We start from the raw sequence: 17,517 nt of genomic DNA on the forward strand, positions 1-17,517 counted from the left end.
TAATTGTATTTAACCATTTCTTTGCCGTTTGCCAACGAAATTCAAAAATAATTAAATAAAATTAGTACGACTACTCTATTTCTTTTATCTCCCAAGATCGAGGCTCGTCGTATAAGATCGAGGCTCGGTTATATACGACGCGCTTCCCAAAAAACAAAAAACCAAAACAAAAAAAAAAAAAAAAAAAAGATTGGGGGATGCAACACGAGGACTTCCCAGGAGGTCACCATCCTAGTACTACTCTCGCCCAACTCGCTTAACTTCGGAGTTCTGATGGGATCCGGTGCATGTGAGTTGGTATGAGCGCATCCGTTAGTCTACGACTTGTAATTGTATTTAACCATTTCTTTGCCGTTTGCACGAAATTCAAAATATTTAAATAAAATTAGTACGACTACTCTATTTCTTTTATCTCCCAAGATCGAGGCTCGTCGTATAAGATCGAGGCTCGGTTATATACGACGCGCTTCCCAAAAAACAAAAAACCAAAACAAAAAAAAAAAAAAAAAAAGATTGGGGGATGCAACACGAGGACTTCCCAGGAGGTCACCCATCCTAGTACTACTCTCGCCCAAACTCGCTTAACTTCGGAGTTCTGATGGGATCCGGTGCATGTGAGTTGGTATGATCGCATCCGTTAGTCTACGACTTGTAATTGTATTTAACCATTTCTTTGCCGTTTGCACGAAATTCAAAAATAATTAAATAAAATTAGTACGACTACTCTATTTCTTTTATCTCCCAAGATCGAGGCTCGTCGTATAAGATCGAGGCTCGGTTATATACGACGCGCTTCCCAAAAAACAAAAAACCAAAACAAAAAAAAAAAAAAAAAAAAGATTGGGGGATGCAACACGAGGACTTCCCAGGAGGTCACCCATCCTAGTACTACTCTCGCCCAAACTCGCTTAACTTCGGAGTTCTGATGGGATCCGGTGCATGTGAGTTGGTATGATCGCATCCGTTAGTCTACGACTTGTAATTGTATTTAACCATTTCTTTGCCGTTTGCACGAAATTCAAAAATAATTAAATAAAATTAGTACGACTACTCTATTTCTTTTATCTCCCAAGATCGAGGCTCGTCGTATAAGATCGAGGCTCGGTTATATACGACGCGCTTCCCAAAAAACAAAAAACAAAACAAAAAAAAAAAAAAAAAAAGATTGGGGGATGCAACACGAGGACTTCCCAGGAGGTCACCCATCCTAGTACTACTCTCGCCCAAACTCGCTTAACTTCGGAGTTCTGATGGGATCCGGTGCATGTGAGTTGGTATGATCGCATCCGTTAGTCTACGACTAGATCGCGTGTTAATTGTATTTAACCATTTCTTTGCCGTTTGCACGAAATTCAAAAATAATTAAATAAAATTAGTACGACTACTCTATTTCTTTTATCTCCCAAGATCGAGGCTCGTCGTATAAGATCGAGGCTCGGTTATATACGACGCGCTTCCCAAAAAACAAAAAACCAAAACAAAAAAAAAAAAAAAAAAGATTGGGGGATGCAACACGAGGACTTCCCAGGAGGTCACCCATCCTAGTACTACTCTCGCCCAAACTCGCTTAACTTCGGAGTTCTGATGGGATCCGGTGCATGTGAGTTGGTATGATCGCATCCGTTAGTCTACGACTTGTAATTGTATTTAACCATTTCTTTGCCGTTTGCACGAAATTCAAAAATAATTAAATAAAATTAGTACGACTACTCTATTTCTTTTATCTCCCAAGATCGAGGCTCGTCGTATAAGATCGAGGCTCGGTTATATACGACGCGCTTCCCAAAAAACAAAAAACCAAAACAAAAAAAAAAAAAAAAAAGATTGGGGGATGCAACACGAGGACTTCCCAGGAGGTCACCCATCCTAGTACTACTCTCGCCCAAACTCGCTTAACTTCGGAGTTCTGATGGGATCCGGTGCATGTGAGTTGGTATGATCGCATCCGTTAGTCTACGACTTGTAATTGTATTTAACCATTTCTTTGCCGTTTGCACGAAATTCAAAAATAATTAAATAAAATTAGTACGACTACTCTATTTCTTTTATCTCCCAAGATCGAGGCTCGTCGTATAAGATCGAGGCTCGGTTATATACGACGCGCTTCCCAAAAAACAAAAAACCAAAACAAAAAAAAAAAAAAAAAAAGATTGGGGGATGCAACACGAGGACTTCCCAGGAGGTCACCCATCCTAGTACTACTCTCGCCCAAACTCGCTTAACTTCGGAGTTCTGATGGGATCCGGTGCATGTGAGTTGGTATGATCGCATCCGTTAGTCTACGACTTGTAATTGTATTTAACCATTTCTTTGCCGTTTGCACGAAATTCAAAAATAATTAAATAAAATTAGTACGACTACTCTATTTCTTTTATCTCCCAAGATCGAGGCTCGTCGTATAAGATCGAGGCTCGGTTATATACGACGCGCTTCCCAAAAAACAAAAAACCAAAACAAAAAAAAAAAAAAAAAAAAGATTGGGGGATGCAACACGAGGACTTCCCAGGAGGTCACCCATCCTAGTACTACTCTCGCCCAAACTCGCTTAACTTCGGAGTTCTGATGGGATCCGGTGCATGTGAGTTGGTATGATCGCATCCGTTAGTCTACGACTTGTAATTGTATTTAACCATTTCTTTGCCGTTTGCACGAAATTCAAAAATAATTAAATAAAATTAGTACGACTACTCTATTTCTTTTATCTCCCAAGATCGAGGCTCGTCGTATAAGATCGAGGCTCGGTTATATACGACGCGCTTCCCAAAAAACAAAAAACCAAAACAAAAAAAAAAAAAAAAAAAAGATTGGGGGATGCAACACGAGGACTTCCCAGGAGGTCACCCATCCTAGTACTACTCTCGCCCAAACTCGCTTAACTTCGGAGTTCTGATGGGATCCGGTGCATGTGAGTTGGTATGATCGCATCCGTTAGTCTACGACTTGTAATTGTATTTAACCATTTCTTTGCCGTTTGCACGAAATTCAAAAATAATTAAATAAAATTAGTACGACTACTCTATTTCTTTTATCTCCCAAGATCGAGGCTCGTCGTATAAGATCGAGGCTCGGTTATATACGACGCGCTTCCCAAAAAACAAAAAACCAAAACAAAAAAAAAAAAAAAAAAAAGATTGGGGGATGCAACACGAGGACTTCCCAGGAGGTCACCCATCCTAGTACTACTCTCGCCCAAACTCGCTTAACTTCGGAGTTCTGATGGGATCCGGTGCATGTGAGTTGGTATGATCGCATCCGTTAGTCTACGACTTGTAATTGTATTTAACCATTTCTTTGCCGTTTGCACGAAATTCAAAAATAATTAAATAAAATTAGTACGACTACTCTATTTCTTTTATCTCCCAAGATCGAGGCTCGTCGTATAAGATCGAGGCTCGGTTATATACGACGCGCTTCCCAAAAAACAAAAAACCAAAACAAAAAAAAAAAAAAAAAAAGATTGGGGGATGCAACACGAGGACTTCCCAGGAGGTCACCCATCCTAGTACTACTCTCGCCCAAACTCGCTTAACTTCGGAGTTCTGATGGGATCCGGTGCATGTGAGTTGGTATGATCGCATCCGTTAGTCTACGACTTGTAATTGTATTTAACCATTTCTTTGCCGTTTGCACGAAATTCAAAAATAATTAAATAAAATTAGTACGACTACTCTATTTCTTTTATCTCCCAAGATCGAGGCTCGTCGTATAAGATCGAGGCTCGGTTATATACGACGCGCTTCCCAAAAAACAAAAAACCAAAACAAAAAAAAAAAAAAAAAAAAGATTGGGGGATGCAACACGAGGACTTCCCAGGAGGTCACCCATCCTAGTACTACTCTCGCCCAAACTCGCTTAACTTCGGAGTTCTGATGGGATCCGGTGCATGTGAGTTGGTATGATCGCATCCGTTAGTCTACGACTTGTAATTGTATTTAACCATTTCTTTGCCGTTTGCACGAAATTCAAAAATAATTAAATAAAATTAGTACGACTACTCTATTTCTTTTATCTCCCAAGATCGAGGCTCGTCGTATAAGATCGAGGCTCGGTTATATACGACGCGCTTCCCAAAAAACAAAAAACCAAAACAAAAAAAAAAAAAAAAAAAGATTGGGGGATGCAACACGAGGACTTCCCAGGAGGTCACCCATCCTAGTACTACTCTCGCCCAAACTCGCTTAACTTCGGAGTTCTGATGGGATCCGGTGCATGTGAGTTGGTATGATCGCATCCGTTAGTCTACGACTTGTAATTGTATTTAACCATTTCTTTGCCGTTTGCACGAAATTCAAAAATAATTAAATAAAATTAGTACGACTACTCTATTTCTTTTATCTCCCAAGATCGAGGCTCGTCGTATAAGATCGAGGCTCGGTTATATACGACGCGCTTCCCAAAAAACAAAAAACCAAAACAAAAAAAAAAAAAAAAAAAAGATTGGGGGATGCAACACGAGGACTTCCCAGGAGGTCACCCATCCTAGTACTACTCTCGCCCAAACTCGCTTAACTTCGGAGTTCTGATGGGATCCGGTGCATGTGAGTTGGTATGATCGCATCCGTTAGTCTACGACTTGTAATTGTATTTAACCATTTCTTTGCCGTTTGCACGAAATTCAAAAATAATTAAATAAAATTAGTACGACTACTCTATTTCTTTTATCTCCCAAGATCGAGGCTCGTCGTATAAGATCGAGGCTCGGTTATATACGACGCGCTTCCCAAAAAACAAAAAACCAAAACAAAAAAAAAAAAAAAAAAAAGATTGGGGGATGCAACACGAGGACTTCCCAGGAGGTCACCCATCCTAGTACTACTCTCGCCCAAACTCGCTTAACTTCGGAGTTCTGATGGGATCCGGTGCATGTGAGTTGGTATGATCGCATCCGTTAGTCTACGACTTGTAATTGTATTTAACCATTTCTTTGCCGTTTGCACGAAATTCAAAAATAATTAAATAAAATTAGTACGACTACTCTATTTCTTTTATCTCCCAAGATCGAGGCTCGTCGTATAAGATCGAGGCTCGGTTATATACGACGCGCTTCCCAAAAAACAAAAAACCAAAACAAAAAAAAAAAAAAAAAAAAGATTGGGGGGATGCAACACGAGGACTTCCCAGGAGGTCACCCATCCTAGTACTACTCTCGCCCAAACTCGCTTAACTTCGGAGTTCTGATGGGATCCGGTGCATGTGAGTTGGTATGATCGCATCCGTTAGTCTACGACTTGTAATTGTATTTAACCATTTCTTTGCCGTTTGCACGAAATTCAAAAATAATTAAATAAAATTAGTACGACTACTCTATTTCTTTTATCTCCCAAGATCGAGGCTCGTCGTATAAGATCGAGGCTCGGTTATATACGACGCGCTTCCCAAAAAACAAAAAACCAAAACAAAAAAAAAAAAAAAAAAAGATTGGGGGATGCAACACGAGGACTTCCCAGGAGGTCACCCATCCTAGTACTACTCTCGCCCAAACTCGCTTAACTTCGGAGTTCTGATGGGATCCGGTGCATGTGAGTTGGTATGATCGCATCCGTTAGTCTACGACTTGTAATTGTATTTAACCATTTCTTTGCCGTTTGCACGAAATTCAAAAATAATTAAATAAAATTAGTACGACTACTCTATTTCTTTTATCTCCCAAGATCGAGGCTCGTCGTATAAGATCGAGGCTCGGTTATATACGACGCGCTTCCCAAAAAACAAAAAACCAAAACAAAAAAAAAAAAAAAAAAAGATTGGGGGATGCAACACGAGGACTTCCCAGGAGGTCACCCATCCTAGTACTACTCTCGCCCAAACTCGCTTAACTTCGGAGTTCTGATGGGATCCGGTGCATGTGAGTTGGTATGATCGCATCCGTTAGTCTACGACTTGTAATTGTATTTAACCATTTCTTTGCCGTTTGCACGAAATTCAAAAATAATTAAATAAAATTAGTACGACTACTCTATTTCTTTTATCTCCCAAGATCGAGGCTCGTCGTATAAGATCGAGGCTCGGTTATATACGACGCGCTTCCCAAAAAACAAAAAACCAAAACAAAAAAAAAAAAAAAAAAAAGATTGGGGGATGCAACACGAGGACTTCCCAGGAGGTCACCCATCCTAGTACTACTCTCGCCCAAACTCGCTTAACTTCGGAGTTCTGATGGGATCCGGTGCATGTGAGTTGGTATGATCGCATCCGTTAGTCTACGACTTGTAATTGTATTTAACCATTTCTTTGCCGTTTGCACGAAATTCAAAAATAATTAAATAAAATTAGTACGACTACTCTATTTCTTTTATCTCCCAAGATCGAGGCTCGTCGTATAAGATCGAGGCTCGGTTATATACGACGCGCTTCCCAAAAAACAAAAAACCAAAACAAAAAAAAAAAAAAAAAAAAGATTGGGGGATGCAACACGAGGACTTCCCAGGAGGTCACCCATCCTAGTACTACTCTCGCCCAAACTCGCTTAACTTCGGAGTTCTGATGGGATCCGGTGCATGTGAGTTGGTATGATCGCATCCGTTAGTCTACGACTTGTAATTGTATTTAACCATTTCTTTGCCGTTTGCACGAAATTCAAAAATAATTAAATAAAATTAGTACGACTACTCTATTTCTTTTATCTCCCAAGATCGAGGCTCGTCGTATAAGATCGAGGCTCGGTTATATACGACGCGCTTCCCAAAAAACAAAAAACCAAAACAAAAAAAAAAAAAAAAAAAAAGATTGGGGGATGCAACACGAGGACTTCCCAGGAGGTCACCCATCCTAGTACTACTCTCGCCCAAACTCGCTTAACTTCGGAGTTCTGATGGGATCCGGTGCATGTGAGTTGGTATGATCGCATCCGTTAGTCTACGACTTGTAATTGTATTTAACCATTTCTTTGCCGTTTGCACGAAATTCAAAAATAATTAAATAAAATTAGTACGACTACTCTATTTCTTTTATCTCCCAAGATCGAGGCTCGTCGTATAAGATCGAGGCTCGGTTATATACGACGCGCTTCCCAAAAAACAAAAAACCAAAACAAAAAAAAAAAAAAAAAAAGATTGGGGGATGCAACACGAGGACTTCCCAGGAGGTCACCCATCCTAGTACTACTCTCGCCCAAACTCGCTTAACTTCGGAGTTCTGATGGGATCCGGTGCATGTGAGTTGGTATGATCGCATCCGTTAGTCTACGACTTGTAATTGTATTTAACCATTTCTTTGCCGTTTGCACGAAATTCAAAAATAATTAAATAAAATTAGTACGACTACTCTATTTCTTTTATCTCCCAAGATCGAGGCTCGTCGTATAAGATCGAGGCTCGGTTATATACGACGCGCTTCCCAAAAAACAAAAAACCAAAACAAAAAAAAAAAAAAAAAAAAGATTGGGGGATGCAACACGAGGACTTCCCAGGAGGTCACCCATCCTAGTACTACTCTCGCCCAAACTCGCTTAACTTCGGAGTTCTGATGGGATCCGGTGCATGTGAGTTGGTATGATCGCATCCGTTAGTCTACGACTTGTAATTGTATTTAACCATTTCTTTGCCGTTTGCACGAAATTCAAAAATAATTAAATAAAATTAGTACGACTACTCTATTTCTTTTATCTCCCAAGATCGAGGCTCGTCGTATAAGATCGAGGCTCGGTTATATACGACGCGCTTCCCAAAAAACAAAAAACCAAAACAAAAAAAAAAAAAAAAAAAGATTGGGGGATGCAACACGAGGACTTCCCAGGAGGTCACCCATCCTAGTACTACTCTCGCCCAAACTCGCTTAACTTCGGAGTTCTGATGGGATCCGGTGCATGTGAGTTGGTATGATCGCATCCGTTAGTCTACGACTTGTAATTGTATTTAACCATTTCTTTGCCGTTTGCACGAAATTCAAAAATAATTAAATAAAATTAGTACGACTACTCTATTTCTTTTATCTCCCAAGATCGAGGCTCGTCGTATAAGATCGAGGCTCGGTTATATACGACGCGCTTCCCAAAAAACAAAAAACCAAAACAAAAAAAAAAAAAAAAAAAAAGATTGGGGGATGCAACACGAGGACTTCCCAGGAGGTCACCCATCCTAGTACTACTCTCGCCCAAACTCGCTTAACTTCGGAGTTCTGATGGGATCCGGTGCATGTGAGTTGGTATGATCGCATCCGTTAGTCTACGACTTGTAATTGTATTTAACCATTTCTTTGCCGTTTGCACGAAATTCAAAAATAATTAAATAAAATTAGTACGACTACTCTATTTCTTTTATCTCCCAAGATCGAGGCTCGTCGTATAAGATCGAGGCTCGGTTATATACGACGCGCTTCCCAAAAAACAAAAAACCAAAACAAAAAAAAAAAAAAAAAAAAGATTGGGGGATGCAACACGAGGACTTCCCAGGAGGTCACCCATCCTAGTACTACTCTCGCCCAAACTCGCTTAACTTCGGAGTTCTGATGGGATCCGGTGCATGTGAGTTGGTATGATCGCATCCGTTAGTCTACGACTTGTAATTGTATTTAACCATTTCTTTGCCGTTTGCACGAAATTCAAAAATAATTAAATAAAATTAGTACGACTACTCTATTTCTTTTATCTCCCAAGATCGAGGCTCGTCGTATAAGATCGAGGCTCGGTTATATACGACGCGCTTCCCAAAAAACAAAAAACCAAAACAAAAAAAAAAAAAAAAAAAAGATTGGGGGATGCAACACGAGGACTTCCCAGGAGGTCACCCATCCTAGTACTACTCTCGCCCAAACTCGCTTAACTTCGGAGTTCTGATGGGATCCGGTGCATGTGAGTTGGTATGATCGCATCCGTTAGTCTACGACTTGTAATTGTATTTAACCATTTCTTTGCCGTTTGCACGAAATTCAAAAATAATTAAATAAAATTAGTACGACTACTCTATTTCTTTTATCTCCCAAGATCGAGGCTCGTCGTATAAGATCGAGGCTCGGTTATATACGACGCGCTTCCCAAAAAACAAAAAACCAAAACAAAAAAAAAAAAAAAAAAAGATTGGGGGATGCAACACGAGGACTTCCCAGGAGGTCACCCATCCTAGTACTACTCTCGCCCAAACTCGCTTAACTTCGGAGTTCTGATGGGATCCGGTGCATGTGAGTTGGTATGATCGCATCCGTTAGTCTACGACTTGTAATTGTATTTAACCATTTCTTTGCCGTTTGCACGAAATTCAAAAATAATTAAATAAAATTAGTACGACTACTCTATTTCTTTTATCTCCCAAGATCGAGGCTCGTCGTATAAGATCGAGGCTCGGTTATATACGACGCGCTTCCCAAAAAACAAAAAACCAAAACAAAAAAAAAAAAAAAAAAAGATTGGGGGATGCAACACGAGGACTTCCCAGGAGGTCACCCATCCTAGTACTACTCTCGCCCAAACTCGCTTAACTTCGGAGTTCTGATGGGATCCGGTGCATGTGAGTTGGTATGATCGCATCCGTTAGTCTACGACTTGTAATTGTATTTAACCATTTCTTTGCCGTTTGCACGAAATTCAAAAATAATTAAATAAAATTAGTACGACTACTCTATTTCTTTTATCTCCCAAGATCGAGGCTCGTCGTATAAGATCGAGGCTCGGTTATATACGACGCGCTTCCCAAAAAACAAAAAACCAAAACAAAAAAAAAAAAAAAAAAAAGATTGGGGGATGCAACACGAGGACTTCCCAGGAGGTCACCCATCCTAGTACTACTCTCGCCCAAACTCGCTTAACTTCGGAGTTCTGATGGGATCCGGTGCATGTGAGTTGGTATGATCGCATCCGTTAGTCTACGACTTGTAATTGTATTTAACCATTTCTTTGCCGTTTGCACGAAATTCAAAAATAATTAAATAAAATTAGTACGACTACTCTATTTCTTTTATCTCCCAAGATCGAGGCTCGTCGTATAAGATCGAGGCTCGGTTATATACGACGCGCTTCCCAAAAAACAAAAAACCAAAACAAAAAAAAAAAAAAAAAAAAGATTGGGGGATGCAACACGAGGACTTCCCAGGAGGTCACCCATCCTAGTACTACTCTCGCCCAAACTCGCTTAACTTCGGAGTTCTGATGGGATCCGGTGCATGTGAGTTGGTATGATCGCATCCGTTAGTCTACGACTTGTAATTGTATTTAACCATTTCTTTGCCGTTTGCACGAAATTCAAAAATAATTAAATAAAATTAGTACGACTACTCTATTTCTTTTATCTCCCAAGATCGAGGCTCGTCGTATAAGATCGAGGCTCGGTTATATACGACGCGCTTCCCAAAAAACAAAAAACCAAAACAAAAAAAAAAAAAAAAAAAAGATTGGGGGATGCAACACGAGGACTTCCCAGGAGGTCACCCATCCTAGTACTACTCTCGCCCAAACTCGCTTAACTTCGGAGTTCTGATGGGATCCGGTGCATGTGAGTTGGTATGATCGCATCCGTTAGTCTACGACTTGTAATTGTATTTAACCATTTCTTTGCCGTTTGCACGAAATTCAAAAATAATTAAATAAAATTAGTACGACTACTCTATTTCTTTTATCTCCCAAGATCGAGGCTCGTCGTATAAGATCGAGGCTCGGTTATATACGACGCGCTTCCCAAAAAACAAAAAACCAAAACAAAAAAAAAAAAAAAAAAAAGATTGGGGGATGCAACACGAGGACTTCCCAGGAGGTCACCCATCCTAGTACTACTCTCGCCCAAACTCGCTTAACTTCGGAGTTCTGATGGGATCCGGTGCATGTGAGTTGGTATGATCGCATCCGTTAGTCTACGACTTGTAATTGTATTTAACCATTTCTTTGCCGTTTGCACGAAATTCAAAAATAATTAAATAAAATTAGTACGACTACTCTATTTCTTTTATCTCCCAAGATCGAGGCTCGTCGTATAAGATCGAGGCTCGGTTATATACGACGCGCTTCCCAAAAAACAAAAAACCAAAACAAAAAAAAAAAAAAAAAAAGATTGGGGGATGCAACACGAGGACTTCCCAGGAGGTCACCCATCCTAGTACTACTCTCGCCCAAACTCGCTTAACTTCGGAGTTCTGATGGGATCCGGTGCATGTGAGTTGGTATGATCGCATCCGTTAGTCTACGACTTGTAATTGTATTTAACCATTTCTTTGCCGTTTGCACGAAATTCAAAAATAATTAAATAAAATTAGTACGACTACTCTATTTCTTTTATCTCCCAAGATCGAGGCTCGTCGTATAAGATCGAGGCTCGGTTATATACGACGCGCTTCCCAAAAAACAAAAAACCAAAACAAAAAAAAAAAAAAAAAAAAGATTGGGGGATGCAACACGAGGACTTCCCAGGAGGTCACCCATCCTAGTACTACTCTCGCCCAAACTCGCTTAACTTCGGAGTTCTGATGGGATCCGGTGCATGTGAGTTGGTATGATCGCATCCGTTAGTCTACGACTTGTAATTGTATTTAACCATTTCTTTGCCGTTTGCACGAAATTCAAAAATAATTAAATAAAATTAGTACGACTACTCTATTTCTTTTATCTCCCAAGATCGAGGCTCGTCGTATAAGATCGAGGCTCGGTTATATACGACGCGCTTCCCAAAAAACAAAAAACCAAAACAAAAAAAAAAAAAAAAAAAAGATTGGGGGATGCAACACGAGGACTTCCCAGGAGGTCACCCATCCTAGTACTACTCTCGCCCAAACTCGCTTAACTTCGGAGTTCTGATGGGATCCGGTGCATGTGAGTTGGTATGATCGCATCCGTTAGTCTACGACTTGTAATTGTATTTAACCATTTCTTTGCCGTTTGCACGAAATTCAAAAATAATTAAATAAAATTAGTACGACTACTCTATTTCTTTTATCTCCCAAGATCGAGGCTCGTCGTATAAGATCGAGGCTCGGTTATATACGACGCGCTTCCCAAAAAACAAAAAACCAAAACAAAAAAAAAAAAAAAAAAAAGATTGGGGGATGCAACACGAGGACTTCCCAGGAGGTCACCCATCCTAGTACTACTCTCGCCCAAACTCGCTTAACTTCGGAGTTCTGATGGGATCCGGTGCATGTGAGTTGGTATGATCGCATCCGTTAGTCTACGACTTGTAATTGTATTTAACCATTTCTTTGCCGTTTGCACGAAATTCAAAAATAATTAAATAAAATTAGTACGACTACTCTATTTCTTTTATCTCCCAAGATCGAGGCTCGTCGTATAAGATCGAGGCTCGGTTATATACGACGCGCTTCCCAAAAAACAAAAAACCAAAACAAAAAAAAAAAAAAAAAAAAGATTGGGGGATGCAACACGAGGACTTCCCAGGAGGTCACCCATCCTAGTACTACTCTCGCCCAAACTCGCTTAACTTCGGAGTTCTGATGGGATCCGGTGCATGTGAGTTGGTATGATCGCATCCGTTAGTCTACGACTTGTAATTGTATTTAACCATTTCTTTGCCGTTTGCACGAAATTCAAAAATAATTAAATAAAATTAGTACGACTACTCTATTTCTTTTATCTCCCAAGATCGAGGCTCGTCGTATAAGATCGAGGCTCGGTTATATACGACGCGCTTCCCAAAAAACAAAAAACCAAAACAAAAAAAAAAAAAAAAAAAAGATTGGGGGATGCAACACGAGGACTTCCCAGGAGGTCACCCATCCTAGTACTACTCTCGCCCAAACTCGCTTAACTTCGGAGTTCTGATGGGATCCGGTGCATGTGAGTTGGTATGATCGCATCCGTTAGTCTACGACTTGTAATTGTATTTAACCATTTCTTTGCCGTTTGCACGAAATTCAAAAATAATTAAATAAAATTAGTACGACTACTCTATTTCTTTTATCTCCCAAGATCGAGGCTCGTCGTATAAGATCGAGGCTCGGTTATATACGACGCGCTTCCCAAAAAACAAAAAACCAAAACAAAAAAAAAAAAAAAAAAAAGATTGGGGGATGCAACACGAGGACTTCCCAGGAGGTCACCCATCCTAGTACTACTCTCGCCCAAACTCGCTTAACTTCGGAGTTCTGATGGGATCCGGTGCATGTGAGTTGGTATGATCGCATCCGTTAGTCTACGACTTGTAATTGTATTTAACCATTTCTTTGCCGTTTGCACGAAATTCAAAAATAATTAAATAAAATTAGTACGACTACTCTATTTCTTTTATCTCCCAAGATCGAGGCTCGTCGTATAAGATCGAGGCTCGGTTATATACGACGCGCTTCCCAAAAAACAAAAAACCAAAACAAAAAAAAAAAAAAAAAAAAGATTGGGGGATGCAACACGAGGACTTCCCAGGAGGTCACCCATCCTAGTACTACTCTCGCCCAAACTCGCTTAACTTCGGAGTTCTGATGGGATCCGGTGCATGTGAGTTGGTATGATCGCATCCGTTAGTCTACGACTTGTAATTGTATTTAACCATTTCTTTGCCGTTTGCACGAAATTCAAAAATAATTAAATAAAATTAGTACGACTACTCTATTTCTTTTATCTCCCAAGATCGAGGCTCGTCGTATAAGATCGAGGCTCGGTTATATACGACGCGCTTCCCAAAAAACAAAAAACCAAAACAAAAAAAAAAAAAAAAAAAAGATTGGGGGATGCAACACGAGGACTTCCCAGGAGGTCACCCATCCTAGTACTACTCTCGCCCAAACTCGCTTAACTTCGGAGTTCTGATGGGATCCGGTGCATGTGAGTTGGTATGATCGCATCCGTTAGTCTACGACTTGTAATTGTATTTAACCATTTCTTTGCCGTTTGCACGAAATTCAAAAATAATTAAATAAAATTAGTACGACTACTCTATTTCTTTTATCTCCCAAGATCGAGGCTCGTCGTATAAGATCGAGGCTCGGTTATATACGACGCGCTTCCCAAAAAACAAAAAACCAAAACAAAAAAAAAAAAAAAAAAAAGATTGGGGGATGCAACACGAGGACTTCCCAGGAGGTCACCCATCCTAGTACTACTCTCGCCCAAACTCGCTTAACTTCGGAGTTCTGATGGGATCCGGTGCATGTGAGTTGGTATGATCGCATCCGTTAGTCTACGACTTGTAATTGTATTTAACCATTTCTTTGCCGTTTGCACGAAATTCAAAAATAATTAAATAAAATTAGTACGACTACTCTATTTCTTTTATCTCCCAAGATCGAGGCTCGTCGTATAAGATCGAGGCTCGGTTATATACGACGCGCTTCCCAAAAAACAAAAAACCAAAACAAAAAAAAAAAAAAAAAAAAAGATTGGGGGATGCAACACGAGGACTTCCCAGGAGGTCACCCATCCTAGTACTACTCTCGCCCAAACTCGCTTAACTTCGGAGTTCTGATGGGATCCGGTGCATGTGAGTTGGTATGATCGCATCCGTTAGTCTACGACTTGTAATTGTATTTAACCATTTCTTTGCCGTTTGCACGAAATTCAAAAATAATTAAATAAAATTAGTACGACTACTCTATTTCTTTTATCTCCCAAGATCGAGGCTCGTCGTATAAGATCGAGGCTCGGTTATATACGACGCGCTTCCCAAAAAACAAAAAACCAAAACAAAAAAAAAAAAAAAAAAAAGATTGGGGGATGCAACACGAGGACTTCCCAGGAGGTCACCCATCCTAGTACTACTCTCGCCCAAACTCGCTTAACTTCGGAGTTCTGATGGGATCCGGTGCATGTGAGTTGGTATGATCGCATCCGTTAGTCTACGACTTGTAATTGTATTTAACCATTTCTTTGCCGTTTGCACGAAATTCAAAAATAATTAAATAAAATTAGTACGACTACTCTATTTCTTTTATCTCCCAAGATCGAGGCTCGTCGTATAAGATCGAGGCTCGGTTATATACGACGCGCTTCCCAAAAAACAAAAAACCAAAACAAAAAAAAAAAAAAAAAAAAGATTGGGGGATGCAACACGAGGACTTCCCAGGAGGTCACCCATCCTAGTACTACTCTCGCCCAAACTCGCTTAACTTCGGAGTTCTGATGGGATCCGGTGCATGTGAGTTGGTATGATCGCATCCGTTAGTCTACGACTTGTAATTGTATTTAACCATTTCTTTGCCGTTTGCACGAAATTCAAAAATAATTAAATAAAATTAGTACGACTACTCTATTTCTTTTATCTCCCAAGATCGAGGCTCGTCGTATAAGATCGAGGCTCGGTTATATACGACGCGCTTCCCAAAAAACAAAAAACCAAAACAAAAAAAAAAAAAAAAAAAAGATTGGGGGATGCAACACGAGGACTTCCCAGGAGGTCACCCATCCTAGTACTACTCTCGCCCAAACTCGCTTAACTTCGGAGTTCTGATGGGATCCGGTGCATGTGAGTTGGTATGATCGCATCCGTTAGTCTACGACTTGTAATTGTATTTAACCATTTCTTTGCCGTTTGCACGAAATTCAAAAATAATTAAATAAAATTAGTACGACTACTCTATTTCTTTTATCTCCCAAGATCGAGGCTCGTCGTATAAGATCGAGGCTCGGTTATATACGACGCGCTTCCCAAAAAACAAAAAACCAAAACAAAAAAAAAAAAAAAAAAAAGATTGGGGGATGCAACACGAGGACTTCCCAGGAGGTCACCCATCCTAGTACTACTCTCGCCCAAACTCGCTTAACTTCGGAGTTCTGATGGGATCCGGTGCATGTGAGTTGGTATGATCGCATCCGTTAGTCTACGACTTGTAATTGTATTTAACCATTTCTTTGCCGTTTGCACGAAATTCAAAAATAATTAAATAAAATTAGTACGACTACTCTATTTCTTTTATCTCCCAAGATCGAGGCTCGTCGTATAAGATCGAGGCTCGGTTATATACGACGCGCTTCCCAAAAAACAAAAAACCAAAACAAAAAAAAAAAAAAAAAAAAGATTGGGGGATGCAACACGAGGACTTCCCAGGAGGTCACCCATCCTAGTACTACTCTCGCCCAAACTCGCTTAACTTCGGAGTTCTGATGGGATCCGGTGCATGTGAGTTGGTATGATCGCATCCGTTAGTCTACGACTTGTAATTGTATTTAACCATTTCTTTGCCGTTTGCACGAAATTCAAAAATAATTAAATAAAATTAGTACGACTACTCTATTTCTTTTATCTCCCAAGATCGAGGCTCGTCGTATAAGATCGAGGCTCGGTTATATACGACGCGCTTCCCAAAAAACAAAAAACCAAAACAAAAAAAAAAAAAAAAAAAAGATTGGGGGATGCAACACGAGGACTTCCCAGGAGGTCACCCATCCTAGTACTACTCTCGCCCAAACTCGCTTAACTTCGGAGTTCTGATGGGATCCGGTGCATGTGAGTTGGTATGATCGCATCCGTTAGTCTACGACTTGTAATTGTATTTAACCATTTCTTTGCCGTTTGCACGAAATTCAAAAATAATTAAATAAAATTAGTACGACTACTCTATTTCTTTTATCTCCCAAGATCGAGGCTCGTCGTATAAGATCGAGGCTCGGTTATATACGACGCGCTTCCCAAAAAACAAAAAACCAAAACAAAAAAAAAAAAAAAAAAAAGATTGGGGGATGCAACACGAGGACTTCCCAGGAGGTCACCCATCCTAGTACTACTCTCGCCCAAACTCGCTTAACTTCGGAGTTCTGATGGGATCCGGTGCATGTGAGTTGGTATGATCGCATCCGTTAGTCTACGACTTGTAATTGTATTTAACCATTTCTTTGCCGTTTGCACGAAATTCAAAAATAATTAAATAAAATTAGTACGACTACTCTATTTCTTTTATCTCCCAAGATCGAGGCTCGTCGTATAAGATCGAGGCTCGGTTATATACGACGCGCTTCCCAAAAAACAAAAAACCAAAACAAAAAAAAAAAAAAAAAAAAGATTGGGGGATGCAACACGAGGACTTCCCAGGAGGTCACCCATCCTAGTACTACTCTCGCCCAAACTCGCTTAACTTCGGAGTTCTGATGGGATCCGGTGCATGTGAGTTGGTATGTTCGCATCCGTTAGTCTACGACTTGTAATTGTATTTAACCATTTCTTTGCCGTTTGCACGAAATTCAAAAATAATTAAATAAAATTAGTACGACTACTCTATTTCTTTTATCTCCCAAGATCGAGGCTCGTCGTATAAGATCGAGGCTCGGTTATATACGACGCGCTTCCCAAAAAACAAAAAACCAAAACAAAAAAAAAAAAAAAAAAAAGATTGGGGGATGCAACACGAGGACTTCCCAGGAGGTCACCCATCCTAGTACTACTCTCGCCCAAACTCGCTTAACTTCGGAGTTCTGATGGGATCCGGTGCATGTGAGTTGGTATGATCGCATCCGTTAGTCTACGACTTGTAATTGTATTTAACCATTTCTTTGCCGTTTGCACGAAATTCAAAAATAATTAAATAAAATTAGTACGACTACTCTATTTCTTTTATCTCCCAAGATCGAGGCTCGTCGTATAAGATCGAGGCTCGGTTATATACGACGCGCTTCCCAAAAAACAAAAAACCAAAACAAAAAAAAAAAAAAAAAAAAGATTG

At 40.0% G+C, this 17,517-nt stretch overlaps 52 non-coding genes and 1 pseudogene across 52 annotated transcripts; all 53 read right to left on the minus strand.

Annotated features, from left to right (window-relative positions):
- Window positions 1-194: 194 nt before the first annotated feature.
- On the minus strand, window positions 195-311 carry LOC148688071 (5S ribosomal RNA; annotated as a pseudogene).
- A 206-nt stretch (window positions 312-517) lies between these two features.
- LOC148688072 (5S ribosomal RNA) lies at window positions 518-636 on the minus strand. Its single transcript, XR_015959736.1, has one exon. It is a non-coding gene; the product is annotated as a 5S ribosomal RNA (ribosomal RNA).
- Window positions 637-844: 208 nt separating this feature from the next.
- Window positions 845-963, minus strand: LOC148688073 (5S ribosomal RNA). Its single transcript, XR_015959847.1, has one exon. It is a non-coding gene; the product is annotated as a 5S ribosomal RNA (ribosomal RNA).
- A 206-nt stretch (window positions 964-1,169) lies between these two features.
- On the minus strand, window positions 1,170-1,288 carry LOC148688074 (5S ribosomal RNA). Its single transcript, XR_015959886.1, has one exon. It is a non-coding gene; the product is annotated as a 5S ribosomal RNA (ribosomal RNA).
- Window positions 1,289-1,503: 215 nt separating this feature from the next.
- LOC148688075 (5S ribosomal RNA) lies at window positions 1,504-1,622 on the minus strand. The gene has a single exon (XR_015959897.1). It is a non-coding gene; the product is annotated as a 5S ribosomal RNA (ribosomal RNA).
- Window positions 1,623-1,828: 206 nt separating this feature from the next.
- Window positions 1,829-1,947, minus strand: LOC148688076 (5S ribosomal RNA). The gene has a single exon (XR_015959908.1). It is a non-coding gene; the product is annotated as a 5S ribosomal RNA (ribosomal RNA).
- A 207-nt stretch (window positions 1,948-2,154) lies between these two features.
- On the minus strand, window positions 2,155-2,273 carry LOC148688077 (5S ribosomal RNA). The gene has a single exon (XR_015959742.1). It is a non-coding gene; the product is annotated as a 5S ribosomal RNA (ribosomal RNA).
- Window positions 2,274-2,481: 208 nt separating this feature from the next.
- Window positions 2,482-2,600, minus strand: LOC148688078 (5S ribosomal RNA). Its single transcript, XR_015959753.1, has one exon. It is a non-coding gene; the product is annotated as a 5S ribosomal RNA (ribosomal RNA).
- A 208-nt stretch (window positions 2,601-2,808) lies between these two features.
- On the minus strand, window positions 2,809-2,927 carry LOC148688079 (5S ribosomal RNA). The gene has a single exon (XR_015959764.1). It is a non-coding gene; the product is annotated as a 5S ribosomal RNA (ribosomal RNA).
- Window positions 2,928-3,135: 208 nt separating this feature from the next.
- LOC148688080 (5S ribosomal RNA) lies at window positions 3,136-3,254 on the minus strand. Its single transcript, XR_015959775.1, has one exon. It is a non-coding gene; the product is annotated as a 5S ribosomal RNA (ribosomal RNA).
- A 207-nt stretch (window positions 3,255-3,461) lies between these two features.
- On the minus strand, window positions 3,462-3,580 carry LOC148688081 (5S ribosomal RNA). The gene has a single exon (XR_015959786.1). It is a non-coding gene; the product is annotated as a 5S ribosomal RNA (ribosomal RNA).
- Window positions 3,581-3,788: 208 nt separating this feature from the next.
- On the minus strand, window positions 3,789-3,907 carry LOC148688082 (5S ribosomal RNA). Its single transcript, XR_015959797.1, has one exon. It is a non-coding gene; the product is annotated as a 5S ribosomal RNA (ribosomal RNA).
- A 207-nt stretch (window positions 3,908-4,114) lies between these two features.
- LOC148688083 (5S ribosomal RNA) lies at window positions 4,115-4,233 on the minus strand. The gene has a single exon (XR_015959808.1). It is a non-coding gene; the product is annotated as a 5S ribosomal RNA (ribosomal RNA).
- Window positions 4,234-4,441: 208 nt separating this feature from the next.
- Window positions 4,442-4,560, minus strand: LOC148688084 (5S ribosomal RNA). The gene has a single exon (XR_015959819.1). It is a non-coding gene; the product is annotated as a 5S ribosomal RNA (ribosomal RNA).
- Window positions 4,561-4,768: 208 nt separating this feature from the next.
- Window positions 4,769-4,887, minus strand: LOC148688085 (5S ribosomal RNA). Its single transcript, XR_015959830.1, has one exon. It is a non-coding gene; the product is annotated as a 5S ribosomal RNA (ribosomal RNA).
- A 209-nt stretch (window positions 4,888-5,096) lies between these two features.
- LOC148688086 (5S ribosomal RNA) lies at window positions 5,097-5,215 on the minus strand. Its single transcript, XR_015959841.1, has one exon. It is a non-coding gene; the product is annotated as a 5S ribosomal RNA (ribosomal RNA).
- Window positions 5,216-5,422: 207 nt separating this feature from the next.
- Window positions 5,423-5,541, minus strand: LOC148688087 (5S ribosomal RNA). The gene has a single exon (XR_015959853.1). It is a non-coding gene; the product is annotated as a 5S ribosomal RNA (ribosomal RNA).
- Window positions 5,542-5,748: 207 nt separating this feature from the next.
- Window positions 5,749-5,867, minus strand: LOC148688088 (5S ribosomal RNA). Its single transcript, XR_015959864.1, has one exon. It is a non-coding gene; the product is annotated as a 5S ribosomal RNA (ribosomal RNA).
- Window positions 5,868-6,075: 208 nt separating this feature from the next.
- On the minus strand, window positions 6,076-6,194 carry LOC148688089 (5S ribosomal RNA). Its single transcript, XR_015959875.1, has one exon. It is a non-coding gene; the product is annotated as a 5S ribosomal RNA (ribosomal RNA).
- Window positions 6,195-6,402: 208 nt separating this feature from the next.
- LOC148688090 (5S ribosomal RNA) lies at window positions 6,403-6,521 on the minus strand. Its single transcript, XR_015959879.1, has one exon. It is a non-coding gene; the product is annotated as a 5S ribosomal RNA (ribosomal RNA).
- A 209-nt stretch (window positions 6,522-6,730) lies between these two features.
- LOC148688091 (5S ribosomal RNA) lies at window positions 6,731-6,849 on the minus strand. Its single transcript, XR_015959880.1, has one exon. It is a non-coding gene; the product is annotated as a 5S ribosomal RNA (ribosomal RNA).
- A 207-nt stretch (window positions 6,850-7,056) lies between these two features.
- LOC148688092 (5S ribosomal RNA) lies at window positions 7,057-7,175 on the minus strand. Its single transcript, XR_015959881.1, has one exon. It is a non-coding gene; the product is annotated as a 5S ribosomal RNA (ribosomal RNA).
- Window positions 7,176-7,383: 208 nt separating this feature from the next.
- LOC148688093 (5S ribosomal RNA) lies at window positions 7,384-7,502 on the minus strand. The gene has a single exon (XR_015959882.1). It is a non-coding gene; the product is annotated as a 5S ribosomal RNA (ribosomal RNA).
- Window positions 7,503-7,709: 207 nt separating this feature from the next.
- Window positions 7,710-7,828, minus strand: LOC148688094 (5S ribosomal RNA). The gene has a single exon (XR_015959883.1). It is a non-coding gene; the product is annotated as a 5S ribosomal RNA (ribosomal RNA).
- Window positions 7,829-8,037: 209 nt separating this feature from the next.
- On the minus strand, window positions 8,038-8,156 carry LOC148688095 (5S ribosomal RNA). The gene has a single exon (XR_015959884.1). It is a non-coding gene; the product is annotated as a 5S ribosomal RNA (ribosomal RNA).
- A 208-nt stretch (window positions 8,157-8,364) lies between these two features.
- LOC148688096 (5S ribosomal RNA) lies at window positions 8,365-8,483 on the minus strand. Its single transcript, XR_015959885.1, has one exon. It is a non-coding gene; the product is annotated as a 5S ribosomal RNA (ribosomal RNA).
- Window positions 8,484-8,691: 208 nt separating this feature from the next.
- Window positions 8,692-8,810, minus strand: LOC148688097 (5S ribosomal RNA). Its single transcript, XR_015959887.1, has one exon. It is a non-coding gene; the product is annotated as a 5S ribosomal RNA (ribosomal RNA).
- A 207-nt stretch (window positions 8,811-9,017) lies between these two features.
- On the minus strand, window positions 9,018-9,136 carry LOC148688098 (5S ribosomal RNA). The gene has a single exon (XR_015959888.1). It is a non-coding gene; the product is annotated as a 5S ribosomal RNA (ribosomal RNA).
- Window positions 9,137-9,343: 207 nt separating this feature from the next.
- LOC148688099 (5S ribosomal RNA) lies at window positions 9,344-9,462 on the minus strand. Its single transcript, XR_015959889.1, has one exon. It is a non-coding gene; the product is annotated as a 5S ribosomal RNA (ribosomal RNA).
- Window positions 9,463-9,670: 208 nt separating this feature from the next.
- Window positions 9,671-9,789, minus strand: LOC148688100 (5S ribosomal RNA). The gene has a single exon (XR_015959890.1). It is a non-coding gene; the product is annotated as a 5S ribosomal RNA (ribosomal RNA).
- Window positions 9,790-9,997: 208 nt separating this feature from the next.
- LOC148688101 (5S ribosomal RNA) lies at window positions 9,998-10,116 on the minus strand. The gene has a single exon (XR_015959891.1). It is a non-coding gene; the product is annotated as a 5S ribosomal RNA (ribosomal RNA).
- Window positions 10,117-10,324: 208 nt separating this feature from the next.
- LOC148688102 (5S ribosomal RNA) lies at window positions 10,325-10,443 on the minus strand. Its single transcript, XR_015959892.1, has one exon. It is a non-coding gene; the product is annotated as a 5S ribosomal RNA (ribosomal RNA).
- Window positions 10,444-10,651: 208 nt separating this feature from the next.
- LOC148688103 (5S ribosomal RNA) lies at window positions 10,652-10,770 on the minus strand. Its single transcript, XR_015959893.1, has one exon. It is a non-coding gene; the product is annotated as a 5S ribosomal RNA (ribosomal RNA).
- Window positions 10,771-10,977: 207 nt separating this feature from the next.
- On the minus strand, window positions 10,978-11,096 carry LOC148688104 (5S ribosomal RNA). The gene has a single exon (XR_015959894.1). It is a non-coding gene; the product is annotated as a 5S ribosomal RNA (ribosomal RNA).
- A 208-nt stretch (window positions 11,097-11,304) lies between these two features.
- LOC148688105 (5S ribosomal RNA) lies at window positions 11,305-11,423 on the minus strand. The gene has a single exon (XR_015959895.1). It is a non-coding gene; the product is annotated as a 5S ribosomal RNA (ribosomal RNA).
- A 208-nt stretch (window positions 11,424-11,631) lies between these two features.
- LOC148688106 (5S ribosomal RNA) lies at window positions 11,632-11,750 on the minus strand. Its single transcript, XR_015959896.1, has one exon. It is a non-coding gene; the product is annotated as a 5S ribosomal RNA (ribosomal RNA).
- A 208-nt stretch (window positions 11,751-11,958) lies between these two features.
- Window positions 11,959-12,077, minus strand: LOC148688107 (5S ribosomal RNA). Its single transcript, XR_015959898.1, has one exon. It is a non-coding gene; the product is annotated as a 5S ribosomal RNA (ribosomal RNA).
- A 208-nt stretch (window positions 12,078-12,285) lies between these two features.
- On the minus strand, window positions 12,286-12,404 carry LOC148688108 (5S ribosomal RNA). The gene has a single exon (XR_015959899.1). It is a non-coding gene; the product is annotated as a 5S ribosomal RNA (ribosomal RNA).
- A 208-nt stretch (window positions 12,405-12,612) lies between these two features.
- On the minus strand, window positions 12,613-12,731 carry LOC148688109 (5S ribosomal RNA). Its single transcript, XR_015959900.1, has one exon. It is a non-coding gene; the product is annotated as a 5S ribosomal RNA (ribosomal RNA).
- Window positions 12,732-12,939: 208 nt separating this feature from the next.
- Window positions 12,940-13,058, minus strand: LOC148688110 (5S ribosomal RNA). The gene has a single exon (XR_015959901.1). It is a non-coding gene; the product is annotated as a 5S ribosomal RNA (ribosomal RNA).
- A 208-nt stretch (window positions 13,059-13,266) lies between these two features.
- Window positions 13,267-13,385, minus strand: LOC148688111 (5S ribosomal RNA). Its single transcript, XR_015959902.1, has one exon. It is a non-coding gene; the product is annotated as a 5S ribosomal RNA (ribosomal RNA).
- Window positions 13,386-13,593: 208 nt separating this feature from the next.
- Window positions 13,594-13,712, minus strand: LOC148688112 (5S ribosomal RNA). Its single transcript, XR_015959903.1, has one exon. It is a non-coding gene; the product is annotated as a 5S ribosomal RNA (ribosomal RNA).
- Window positions 13,713-13,920: 208 nt separating this feature from the next.
- On the minus strand, window positions 13,921-14,039 carry LOC148688113 (5S ribosomal RNA). Its single transcript, XR_015959904.1, has one exon. It is a non-coding gene; the product is annotated as a 5S ribosomal RNA (ribosomal RNA).
- Window positions 14,040-14,248: 209 nt separating this feature from the next.
- Window positions 14,249-14,367, minus strand: LOC148688114 (5S ribosomal RNA). The gene has a single exon (XR_015959905.1). It is a non-coding gene; the product is annotated as a 5S ribosomal RNA (ribosomal RNA).
- Window positions 14,368-14,575: 208 nt separating this feature from the next.
- LOC148688115 (5S ribosomal RNA) lies at window positions 14,576-14,694 on the minus strand. The gene has a single exon (XR_015959906.1). It is a non-coding gene; the product is annotated as a 5S ribosomal RNA (ribosomal RNA).
- Window positions 14,695-14,902: 208 nt separating this feature from the next.
- Window positions 14,903-15,021, minus strand: LOC148688116 (5S ribosomal RNA). Its single transcript, XR_015959907.1, has one exon. It is a non-coding gene; the product is annotated as a 5S ribosomal RNA (ribosomal RNA).
- A 208-nt stretch (window positions 15,022-15,229) lies between these two features.
- On the minus strand, window positions 15,230-15,348 carry LOC148688117 (5S ribosomal RNA). The gene has a single exon (XR_015959909.1). It is a non-coding gene; the product is annotated as a 5S ribosomal RNA (ribosomal RNA).
- A 208-nt stretch (window positions 15,349-15,556) lies between these two features.
- On the minus strand, window positions 15,557-15,675 carry LOC148688118 (5S ribosomal RNA). Its single transcript, XR_015959910.1, has one exon. It is a non-coding gene; the product is annotated as a 5S ribosomal RNA (ribosomal RNA).
- A 208-nt stretch (window positions 15,676-15,883) lies between these two features.
- Window positions 15,884-16,002, minus strand: LOC148688119 (5S ribosomal RNA). The gene has a single exon (XR_015959911.1). It is a non-coding gene; the product is annotated as a 5S ribosomal RNA (ribosomal RNA).
- A 208-nt stretch (window positions 16,003-16,210) lies between these two features.
- Window positions 16,211-16,329, minus strand: LOC148688120 (5S ribosomal RNA). The gene has a single exon (XR_015959912.1). It is a non-coding gene; the product is annotated as a 5S ribosomal RNA (ribosomal RNA).
- A 208-nt stretch (window positions 16,330-16,537) lies between these two features.
- LOC148688121 (5S ribosomal RNA) lies at window positions 16,538-16,656 on the minus strand. Its single transcript, XR_015959913.1, has one exon. It is a non-coding gene; the product is annotated as a 5S ribosomal RNA (ribosomal RNA).
- Window positions 16,657-16,864: 208 nt separating this feature from the next.
- LOC148688122 (5S ribosomal RNA) lies at window positions 16,865-16,983 on the minus strand. The gene has a single exon (XR_015959867.1). It is a non-coding gene; the product is annotated as a 5S ribosomal RNA (ribosomal RNA).
- Window positions 16,984-17,191: 208 nt separating this feature from the next.
- On the minus strand, window positions 17,192-17,310 carry LOC148688123 (5S ribosomal RNA). Its single transcript, XR_015959737.1, has one exon. It is a non-coding gene; the product is annotated as a 5S ribosomal RNA (ribosomal RNA).
- Between the last annotated feature and the right edge of the window lie 207 nt (window positions 17,311-17,517).

Source organism: Pyrus communis, unplaced genomic scaffold (genome assembly GCF_041283825.1).
Source record: "Pyrus communis isolate YQ-2024b unplaced genomic scaffold, ASM4128382v1 ptg000079l, whole genome shotgun sequence".
NCBI classification, from domain to species: domain Eukaryota; kingdom Viridiplantae; phylum Streptophyta; class Magnoliopsida; order Rosales; family Rosaceae; genus Pyrus; species Pyrus communis.